The following is an 11,427-nucleotide window of genomic DNA, read 5'->3' as shown; positions in this document are numbered from 1 at the left end:
TAATGAAATAGTCGAGAAATAAATTGTCAAAATCAGTTCAGTGACGTGAGCCGCAACTGTGCCTAAGGCATTCTTCTCTCTTACAACTCGTCCATTAAGATCCAACTGTGCAGAGATTACCAGTGGACCTTAATCATCTTAAGAAACAATTATATTCCAAAGTCCGTCGAAAAGTTTAAAATGAATGATGCTCCCTGTCAGTGGCGCACCCAGGGGGGGGGGGGGCAAGGAGCCCTTTCCCCAAAAATGGAAAAAATCAATGGAAAATTTTTCAAAAATCTTTTCCTAATTAAAATTCTTTTTTTTTTTATTTATGTTGTGTTGTGTCTTCTATTTCTATAGTACTAATTAGCGGTCACATAAGGTGGGAATACCATCTGGCCCTCGGGAATCACGGCCACTGTGAATACAAGGCGAATGAAGTAGTGCTCGGGAGTATCAAGCGCTACTTCGTTTGCCCGAGCAGGGCCAGAGGAGATCATGGGTTTCATGTATTGGCGATCATTGAAGATGCTCAGTCATAGCTCGTATGCAATGCGTAGTGTGTATTCTCAAATCGTCTACTCAACTCGCCCCCTAGTTACTAGTTGCTAGCTATTTTTACAAATAGCTAGCAACTAGTAATCCCCAGTTCTTCGCAATACACCGTATATAACAACCATCGCCAACCAATATAGATTTAGCATATTTGTGAGTAAAATCAAAAATCAAAACAGGTGCTAAATGTTTATAAAATGATGAAAGCCGAGGCTTTCATTCTTTAGTCACAAGTACCCATTTTTAGAACTACACATCAATATATTTTATTTTATTTTATTTTTTAAAAAAGGTGCCGAAACAGTTTTGATACAAGGCCGCGCTAAAGTAGAATATTACAATATCATTTTATAGATTACAAAGCTCTGTTGCATGCATTTACTGCTACTCAGGAGTTTGTTCAATGCCAGGCGAGTTCAGAAGCACTTATTGACTGGTACGCATTCGCCGTCTTTATTTCGATACAAATTTGGCTTGCATTGACATCCGGGAGTGCATGGCAGTTTACAGATGTTGTAAGGAGAACGCCAGTTCTCGCAGGTTTTGGGACACGATGCGCACCTGCTGAATTCTTCTCCCTCTTTGCAACCTAATCAAGGAATAAGAAATAATTATTAGCACCAAAATAAATAATTAAAACTAATTGATGATTCATGTAATATTGTACTGATTCTTCTTTTAAAATTTATTCACAGTACATGTCTTTTGTGTTGTTTCTCGTAACCTCTACGATGCTACATCGAAAACAAAACAGTTATAGATTTGGTTTTATTCTCCGAGGATAGAAACTTTTTCTAGACCTTTTGTTAATAAATAAAGTTTTTTTTTTCCCAGCAGAAAACGCTGGTTTTCAACCCAACAAGTTCAAAAATTGACTGCAGAAATCCTATTATAAAGTAAAGTTGCCATGAAATTATATTCTTGGTTTCATCCTTTATCCAAGTGTAAGCAAATAAAGTTTGCGCGTTAAGTCACTTCGCAACTGCGTTACTTGTATATATAGAGGCTAATGACTTAACATCAATTGCCTTAATATCCCATAATGCGAAGCACACAATCTTTATAATGCTATGCATTATGGAAAGGGCCATTGCCCAGACCGGTTTCGACCTTTAATGAGGTATCATTCATTTAGTAACAGAAAGATTACCAAAACAAACCTTAAAGTACAAGTCACTAGGAAAAAGAAAACCAGGACGTCCTCTTAAACGATTCAACAATGACGTCTAAGGCCAGAACAGGCCATGCTAGGCCTAAATCCTTGAAACGCATGATGATCAGTGGAATCTAGACCCAGAAGAGATACCAAGGTTGAAGTAATGCAGAAATCATATATTACCCATACACCACATATACCAGTCTCCCACTGATGGGATCTCAATAAAGGTAGAAACCGGAAAATAAATAAATAAATAAATAAATACGCATAGTAAATTAAAATAAATGTAAAAAGGTCTCTGAAACTTTAAAATATGTTGAAAGAAATCGATAGCTTATGGGTATAGTTCGCCCACCGATTTGAGGTCCCTCGACACTTCTGCGCATGTCAGAAAAAGGAGAATCCATTCCGATAATAGGGTAATCAGTCTGTCTTCTGGGATGTAATAATAAACAAACTGAGTTTGTTTATTATTACAAGTCGGAAAATTTAGCTTTTCTTTTACGAACATTGCTGTTTTTAAAGTGTAACTATTTTGCTTGTATAACAGTTGGAAAAATGTACGTAGAGTGTTAATACGTGCAAATACTGCGTTCTACATAAAACAATGTCACTTCGCTCCATGATAAGTTTCCTTTTATTCTAGGACTTTTCAAAACAAAATCCGATATCATGAATTATTTTCCTTAAAGTTTTTCTTTTCCAAGGAAAATTAATTTTTTCTTTAAGCACAGGAATCAATTTCGGAACAGTTGGCACTCTTTTCTCGACCACGTAAAATTCGTGAATAGCTCTTCTTATAACGTCTACATCAAAATCATTCAAAGCTATGTTTTCGATGGATTTCTTTCTCTGACGCTTTTTTTTAGGAGATTTAAATTTTGGCTTACCTTCACCTTTTGATTCCCTACGAATTCTTTTAACAGTCGACCCCAATACGCCCGCAATATTGCACTTGCATTTTATGACTTGAGAAAGGGGAACAAGAAGACGGCCTTTTGACGATTCTTTTTCGCAGAATGTCAGCACATTATTCAATATTCTTTCGCAAGAGCTACTGAAACGTGTAACAATAGAACTTGTTGACTGTACTGGATCCATCATACAAATTAATAATAAAAAAATAATGCAAAAAGAGAACAACAAAAATCAAGCTAGTACTAGTACAGCGACAGACAAGAAAGCACGTGATTTCGCATGTTGGCGACCAATTCGTCCATCCTTCATTTCTTTCTCCCCTTCAGCATGAATCGACTATTCTTGGCACCAAGCCAAGAATAGATCTAGAAAAGGTGGGTGAACTATATTATATTTTCATCAACTCTAGACTATTTTCCAATTTTCTTAAAGTTTAAAAAGCAAACTACTTTTTACCTACTTTGTAAAAAAAAAATTAAAAAATATATTATTTAATATCGTTTTATTTCATTGATAACATTTGTCTACGAATTCATATTCATAAATTTGTATCATATAACTATGTATCTAAGGAAGATATTAGTAGCTGACATATCAATGCTAATTTGTATAAGTGTTTTGTAATCTTCCATAGTAATGAATCTAAATTATTATTTTCCATTTGAAATATTTCTTTTGATTTTCAGTTTCATTATTAAACGTATGCTTAAAGATTTATGTTCAGAAGATTAAAGCACAAAGCTAACTTTGAACATTTAACGTTGCACGAGATGCAAATTTCATAGGGGTCACGCGCTGGAAACAATTTAGTAAAAGACAGCAGAGCATGCGCAATTAGAACGATTAACTTCAGTGAGGGGTAAGAAGAATGAAAATATCGAAATAGACGGTAACACTTCTTTGATGTGCGTGGTAATTTTCAGAGATTAGTGACACATTTCAAAGCAGAAATTTAACAAAACTTGGGTGAGTAAGGAAGTTAGGCTAGTTAATTCAGTCTGTAATACTGACGTATAGTAGAACGGAATATTGCAGCTACCGAACAATCTACCATTTGCAATGAAAGTAAGGGAGAAAATAATACTAGTGACATCTTTCAGGTAATGTATTTTATGTAATAGCTATTTATCGAATTAATTCTTCCACGAGATTTCATACCTTATCTAAGACTCGTGTATAACATAATATAAACTTCCAAAAAATGTTATTGAACATTCTAGTTGCTAACTAAATTACGTTCTAACGTTGAAAGTGAAGTTCATTTATTCCGTAATTAAACTGACGATATTTCTCTTGGTGATGTTACGTCCTTAATTACTTACCGGACTGTTCCTTATTATGCTGGCTTGCAATTTGATCATTTAAATTGAAATGTTTGCGGTGAGAAGCTTGCGCTAAGTACCATGATGATAATTAGTAGAACAGCGAAATTCTCCTGAGCAATTCATATTTAACTGTGAATAAACAGACTGATGAAAGGTCGTATGTTTGCAGTTAGTTTCTGTAGATATTAAAGACGGATTCCTAGAAACATATCCGTATTAAAGTATAATCAGTCACTAATAAATCATTAAGTAAATTTGTCAAGCGCTTTTTTATCAGTGCAAATCTATAATGCACTGATAGGTATGATGTAAAGTAATGAATCGCTAAGCACATTTACCAGGTCTGCTTGCGCTACCAGAAAACTCGGACACGTTCCCTTGTTGCTAGATAAGTATGCCCTTCAAAGGCTGCTACACATAAATTGTGCAAGATTTTAATCTGTCGATTTGTAGGAGCTGCTTTTGACGGACTTGTTTATGCACAAAGTGCTACGTGTTTCTGCAGAAGAATCTAAACTACTTTGCCCATCAACCTCGATAAATGTAGCTCAATATGATTTTGCACAAATTCGCAATTGATACTCTTCCGTTGTAAAGATAAAGTAACGAAGAGGTACTTTGTATTTTGAAGAGATTCTTCTCACGTGTTTGGATAACACGTATACACTGTGTTTTATCCAAACACAGTGTATACGTGTTTGGATAAAATATCAAAATTATGGTAAAAATTTAAAAAAAAAAATTTAACATGAAAAAATATTGTTTATTATCGATAAAATTATATAGTTTAGTATAATTCAAAATTACTTTAAAATAAAATCCATTCCTTTAATTGTAATTTAAGGAATGGATTTAAAATTCTTGGACATTACAATTAAATCCTTTAATTGTAATTTGTAAATCCAAATATTTAAAGAGACGGAGTAAACACGATAAGCACTATGAACACTCTACTACTGGCGCAAACTACATATAAACAACAGTGGAACTGCGCTACGTAAAGTGCCACACTACGTTAATAGCTCTCATCTCACTATGACGTGTATATATGCTTGTGCGCGTAGCAAGATGACACTGTGGTAAACACAGTACTGATAGCGTCCTTCGCTCTCCTAAGTGCTACAAGATGGATTTTTTTTTTATTATTTTTTATCCAAAATAAGAGAATTGTATAGGATTGTTGATAACAAAATTAAATATTATAGCAGACAAGACCAGGGGCGACTCGCCCCTGGTCCTGTTTGCTCTGGTACCCAGTACCGTTTGCTCTATGATTGTAAAGATCCGCTTTCGAATTTGGTTTTCTTTATGTTGAAGGTGTTTTTATAAACATTTCTGTACTGAAAATGAGTTAGTCTCATAGGATGGTATCATAGTTCTGCCTCCCGGAAACTTGTATTTTTCATTCCGAAAAATAAGGAGATTGACGCTAACGATGAGCATAATATGGTGGCTTCTTCGGCCATAATTCCAATAACAATCACTTAAAGAAGCACCTCCCGACTTATTTGCATTCTATTTTACAGATTGTCATAACCTTGCAAAGTCAAGGTTATCAACATTTCCAGCTCTCCTGTTGCAACTAACTTGCTTCAGGTAACTTATAGTTTTATCGGCATAGCGTTCTGTGCACTGATCATTATTATTTGAAATTTAAGAAATATTTGTAAGCCACAGTCAGTGCAGGCTCGAGGGTTTGTGCCCCCCCCCCCCCAGGCCAGTTTTATCCACGCATTGTAAGAGAAGACATGCTTAATAAAATTCTTTATTGTTAAAAGCAGTTTATAGTTATTGCCTCCAAAAAAGTGCGTATAGAGCACTTGAGGGGGGGGGGGGCACTGCTCGTGCCACAACGCTTCGACTATCTGGTCCTCCTTAATACTATTTTTTTACGATGTTGGCGCCCAAAAGCCATTGCGCTCCTAGGCAGGTTCCTCTTGTGCCCAAGCCTAGAGTCGGCCCTGGTTAATAATAATTAAAAACGAATCAAGATGACTTACGATTCAATTGTCAAACTACCCACTGGTCCCAAATGACTTTGCGAGCCAAGAACAGTTCGCTATCCATTGTTCGGAAACTATGCTAATGCACTATTATTAGCATAATTGATAAGATCTTATAAATCATGCGGAAAATATAAAAATAAATTCGATTGCTATATATCATTAACTAATGCAAATGTTAAATGTGAGCATGTAAATATGCTAGGGAAAAGTAATTGCAAACTACAAAATTTCCTCCTACGTAATTTAGTTCGTCTATTAAAATACGGAATACTGCATGCAATTTCGGCTTAATCTCATGTATATACATGGGAAAGATTTAATGGACTTGCGAATATTTGCTAACCACAACAAAAAATATTTGAACGCTGTAACTGCTGCATTTCTCAAATTAGTTATCTTTTGCTGTACAGATGGGATTCCACTCATCGTTTACGATGGCACGCTATTTGAATGCATCAATTCGTGCTCTGCACGCCAAGTTACCTTAAAAGAACAACTGTTAGCGCGTTAATCGTCGAGTATTTATCTAGTTTACCCTCACGCAAAGTGCATGTTCCCATAATCACCACGCCACAGTAAACGAGACATTAAGAAAGCACTTAAAGTAGTCGCTGCAAACATCCGAAATCTGTTTACGAGAATACGTTCAGTATTTCGCTTTAATTAACTGCTTTATTTTCCATCTTGCTGACTTAAGTCCAAGAGATGAAACCATCTTAAACAATAAAGATGACGCATATCTGAAGCAATGGAAGAAGAATCCAAGTGCCGCTAATGCTCAGCTAATATCCACTTGCACGACATGATGACGTAATGCAAAAATGCATCAAAAGTGTCAAGTTATTTATCGATTACTTAACGTAGGGTTCCCGGCTTCGCAGCCACCATACATTATTCTCCAGAGAAAGATGATTCAGATGGATACTACAAGAATAACAAACATGTTTGTCTTTTTTCCAAAACATATTAAACTTAAGATAAAAAGTATCCTCTATATTTTTAATACTTCCAGAATTAAAAACTATTGCCTTAAAAGCAATGTGATTCTAATTCATGACTTTACAATTATCATAACATACTCTGATAAATGGATCTTATTGAAATTTGGAATCGGTATTTAAAGCATGGAGAGCTATCAGTTTTATAATAAATCAACCGTAGCAAAACCTGTCGATGATTTTTATGAAAATATGCATTTACAGATGGTTGTAAATATATACAATTCTATACCAGTCGTTCTTATTAATTCGATTGCTGTTTTCGTGATACAGATGTGAACCGTATCATATAGAATAGCGGAAAAGATAAAGATTATTTGTCATTAAGGTCACCTCAAGTCACTTGCCTTTCTTCTAATCACTGTACCAACTTGTCAGCCGACCGCAACCCGGCGTGGGTAAGGTGGGGTGTCACAGACCCCAAACATATAGAAAGAAATCACTATGACACTGCCACCTTACTAACGCCGGTTAAGTTTATTAACAATTCACGTGAGCGCCAGGAAACAAAGCAAGAACTGAAGTATTCTGACTAACATCCGTAATGAATAATTTAAATATCAAAATTAGGAAAGTGTGACTTCTAAGGATTGAAAATACATTCGAAACAGTTTCAAATCAATCATTTTAATAAAGGCTTTGCAGTTTTCAGATTATCCGATGTCATTCGTTGTCACAACAATTATTTAGTACAACTTTTTTCAAATTTTGAATTAAGTCGTTACGATATTCTACATGGTGATTTTCATTAAATTCCACTCAGCTGCGCCTTTATTGCAATCATTTTGAATCACTTGGCCACATATTGTGATTCGATTGCAACGAAAACTAAACGTTATGGACATGCTGTTGTATATCGTAGATATTAAATTTTATTATACTTCACCCAACCAGAGCAAAGTTATCGCAAAATAGACTTTCGACACGTTTTGCTCCTATAAGCGAGATATCTGCTTTAAGCAAGATTGAAGATACATCAGCTGATTTTTGTAAGGATTCGAGATATCAGAGTCCATCCAATCAGTTAAGGAATAATTGAATGCTGCCAAGAAAAATAGACCACACTGCAGTTATACGCATATGATGAACGTTAGATTAGAGGGTACTCATGTTTGTTTACATACGATAAGTTTGAAATTGTCCAAAGTTGACTTTTTCAAGTGTTCATATTTCGTTGTTTATTTCAATTCGAGAGCTATTGCGATGCGTGTCGTAAATTTGCGTTATCTCCCCCCCCCCCAAAAAAAAAAAAAACATATTCGACTGGAGTTGCGGTACTTTTGTGAAAATCTCGCAGGTGTATCAGAAAGCATCGCGTTCGTAACTTGGTTTTTAGCTCATACATTTGGTTCTGATTTTCCTCCTGTGAATGATAATATTAAAACCAAAATTAAAACTATTCGATAAATTTAAACTGAGATCCTATTTACAAAATTTTAAATTCCTTCTATCAAGTTCCTAACTCTTATTAATTTAAATAATTCCGTACAGCAAAAGCAGTTAGCTGTACATACACAAAACTAAATACATTTTTGTATCTTTAAAGCAAAAAAAAAAAAAGTTTTATTAAGTACGGAGGCAAATTATATTTAAAGTTAATATTTTAGACAGGTTAAAATATTTTGTAAATGCAAAAAAACAAAGCATATATAACAAACGTTTATCATATTGTTCCATGACTAGTGAGCTCAGATAACGCCAAAGGATATTTTTTTAAAAAACAAAGTACTAAAAATAACATCTATCATACGGTAATGTCAGTTGCTATGGTTATTCTGCCACTCGATTCCAATCCCGCCCATTGACCCCTCCCCCAAATCCTTCAAATTGCGTCATCCAAAAAGAAAGTCCTCTACAGTTTATTGGTATCCTGCACTTGTCAGTATATCAGTATACTGTTCTCAGACTGATAAAGAAAACCAGGATTATCTCTATCAAGATGTAAATGTGTCGTCTTATAATTATGTGAAGGTATTAGTTGGGAGACTCTTGTGCTGCGCTATTTTATATAAGACGTTTTGAATCTTTTATGAATAAGGGCGTTTTCAGAGGGCTATTTTATTCTATGCATACTGACATTTCAAGTTCGTCTTTGTCCAAGAGTTGGGAATATAAGTCCATTTTATGTTTCTTAATAGCTCTGCATGCCATGGTCAAGGGAACGAACGGAGAAAGGATTTCAAAATTTTCGTGAGTTGTAGTACAATCCTTGAAATTGTCGTTATGCGATTCTACAAAAAGTGTTGGTTTTAACTTCATTTTAATATTTGTTTTGCATAATAATGTAAAGCGGATGTTGTCAGATTACTTTGCTCAATTCAAATAATAACTGGGGTGGGGTGGGGGGAGAGAACTCGTCTAATAACAACGTTTTGCTGACTATTGATATTTAAGTGTGCTTCGCAAAATTCCTAAGAAGTCATCGTCAACTTACCCCATTGTGTCTATCATCTGTGCACATGTACTAATCTGAGATTAGTGTTAAAATATATCAAAACCCAAAATCATAGGACAAAAAAAAAAAAAGTGGAGTAATTATGAAAATCATTATTTTGAGATGCTCGATTCATGTTCGTGCTTTATAACATGCTACTAAATTTTTATTAAAATTCAACAAATTTGACGAATTTCTAGTTCTCAATCGGTTTCTAGTAATTCCCTTATCAAACTGACTTCATTTCAGTGGAGCTGTTTCGCGTATGTTTCAATAGTGCATTATTTTCCTTCTTTCTATCAACTGAAGGTAAGTTCAGTTGGCTTCATACGGAGTATTTCCTTAACGAGAAACAATAAAACCGTCCATAAAGACACGAGCAACTTACATAATACGCTGGCCTCGACTAATGGTGTAAATACAAAACACTGAAACCCTATCTTTCTTATTTTTCATTTAAAAAAAAGCATTTGCTGAATGATAGCAGAAATATTATTAGAAATATAAATCTCCAGTGAATCCAGGATATGTAGACAAATTCGCAATGTTACTAACGTGAATGATGTTCCGATGAGCGCAAAATAATTCACCTTCATATTTTTCATATCTATTCGTTTAACGTTCGTCTGCAGATACATTTTCGAGTAGTCCTTCAGATCTCTTCACTGTTTCTGAAAGTAAAATGCAAGGAAAGTATTTGCTTCGACTTGCAATTTATTCAGGTACGCGAGAAGATCTTGCACAGATCTATTTAGGCTTCCACCCAAACAACCAGAAGGATACAACATTTCAAAAATTACGATCTTTATATTCATGTAACTTCAGTGGTATCCAAATGTTATATCGATTTTGATGGACAGTTCGCATCCATGTAATTATTGACACGTAAACAAACACGCTAAGACCGGTTCGATGGTTAAGTAAGGTGTTGGCGCAGCACAACCCCCACCTATTCGCATAAAGCTTTCCCAGACAAAAACATTTGCCATTTCTGTGAACGAAGTGTCGAATGGATATTGTAAATGACGCAATGGCTTTTTGAAAAATTATCTTAAGAAAGTTGTGGATTCTGATAAGCCCTTACATTATCTGTGAACAGCAGTTTTCTCTGTTGGGGAATGATGGGGCTTTGGTTTAAATAAATATGACTACGGAAATATCTTACCTGGAGAGAGGTAAGGCTGAGCGACAACACTCACTGCCAAGACCGCCACGATTAAGAAAACGGAAAGGCGCATTTTCTTCTTAGCGCTTCGATGTGCTGTATTAATTGGCGCGACACGACTTGTCCCCTGTAGATCAGAAACCCAAATTTCCGAGTTCAGCTGTTTTCTTATCTTAAATATATAATGCACTGACGAGATAAGGATAACATGCGCTTCCCGGATGCACTGTCGAAGGATGTGAGACTGGCTTTATGATAGCGCTTTCTTATTCAACTTCTTGGAATTTCAATCGACCTTTACATTATAAGAGGAAGAAAAACAATAGAAATCGGATGAGTGAGTGACGCACGATACTTATCTTCCTTGTGGACATATAGGTGCTTAGCGAAAGATAAACCAAGGACATTGCGATTCAAATGACAGAAAGGGAGGATCTTCTGCTGTCTACCAGTTCACAAGAAAAAGGGAGCTGCATCCTTCCTTGAAGTGCATTGTCTTCAAGGATAAAAGTGACACGTGTACGTGCTGAATGATAAAAAGACATTAATTCAAGCATACATTTGTGTAATGATACTTTTTGTAACCATTAATAATTATTCTCTCGCAAGTTAAGAATTAAATAGCAAGTACTATAATTTTCCCTTTTCACTACAGTCATTTTCAAAATTGGAACAAATTCGTACATTAAGAAACTGAGTATGTGAATCGTATAAAGAACGTGCACATACGTTTTGCTTGCGTGTGAAAAAGCATGAATAAAGTGAAGCTTTATTTATTCTTGACCAAAAAAAGGATACTTTCTGAAGTGCTACTTTTTTTTCTGCAAGCAAACCTCTTTCACACGCACACACAAAATGAATCGCTCACTAAAATAAAAATGCATT

General features: G+C 35.2%; 1 long non-coding RNA gene across 1 annotated transcript; it reads right to left on the bottom strand.

Annotated features, from left to right (window-relative positions):
• Positions 1–797: 797 nt before the first annotated feature.
• Positions 798–10,829, bottom strand: LOC150104521 (uncharacterized). Its single transcript, XR_016548575.1, has 2 exons — positions 10,543–10,829; positions 798–1,126 (listed from the first exon to the last, which is right to left on the bottom strand). It is a non-coding gene; the product is annotated as an uncharacterized LOC150104521 (long non-coding RNA).
• Between the last annotated feature and the right edge of the window lie 598 nt (positions 10,830–11,427).

Source organism: Typopeltis vanoorti, chromosome 7 (assembly GCF_054136105.1).
Source record: "Typopeltis vanoorti isolate ZY-2024b chromosome 7, IOZ_Tvanoo_1.0, whole genome shotgun sequence".
Classification (NCBI taxonomy): Eukaryota; Metazoa; Arthropoda; class Arachnida; order Uropygi; family Thelyphonidae; genus Typopeltis; species Typopeltis vanoorti.
This window is presented reverse-complemented; position numbering and strand designations above follow the sequence as displayed.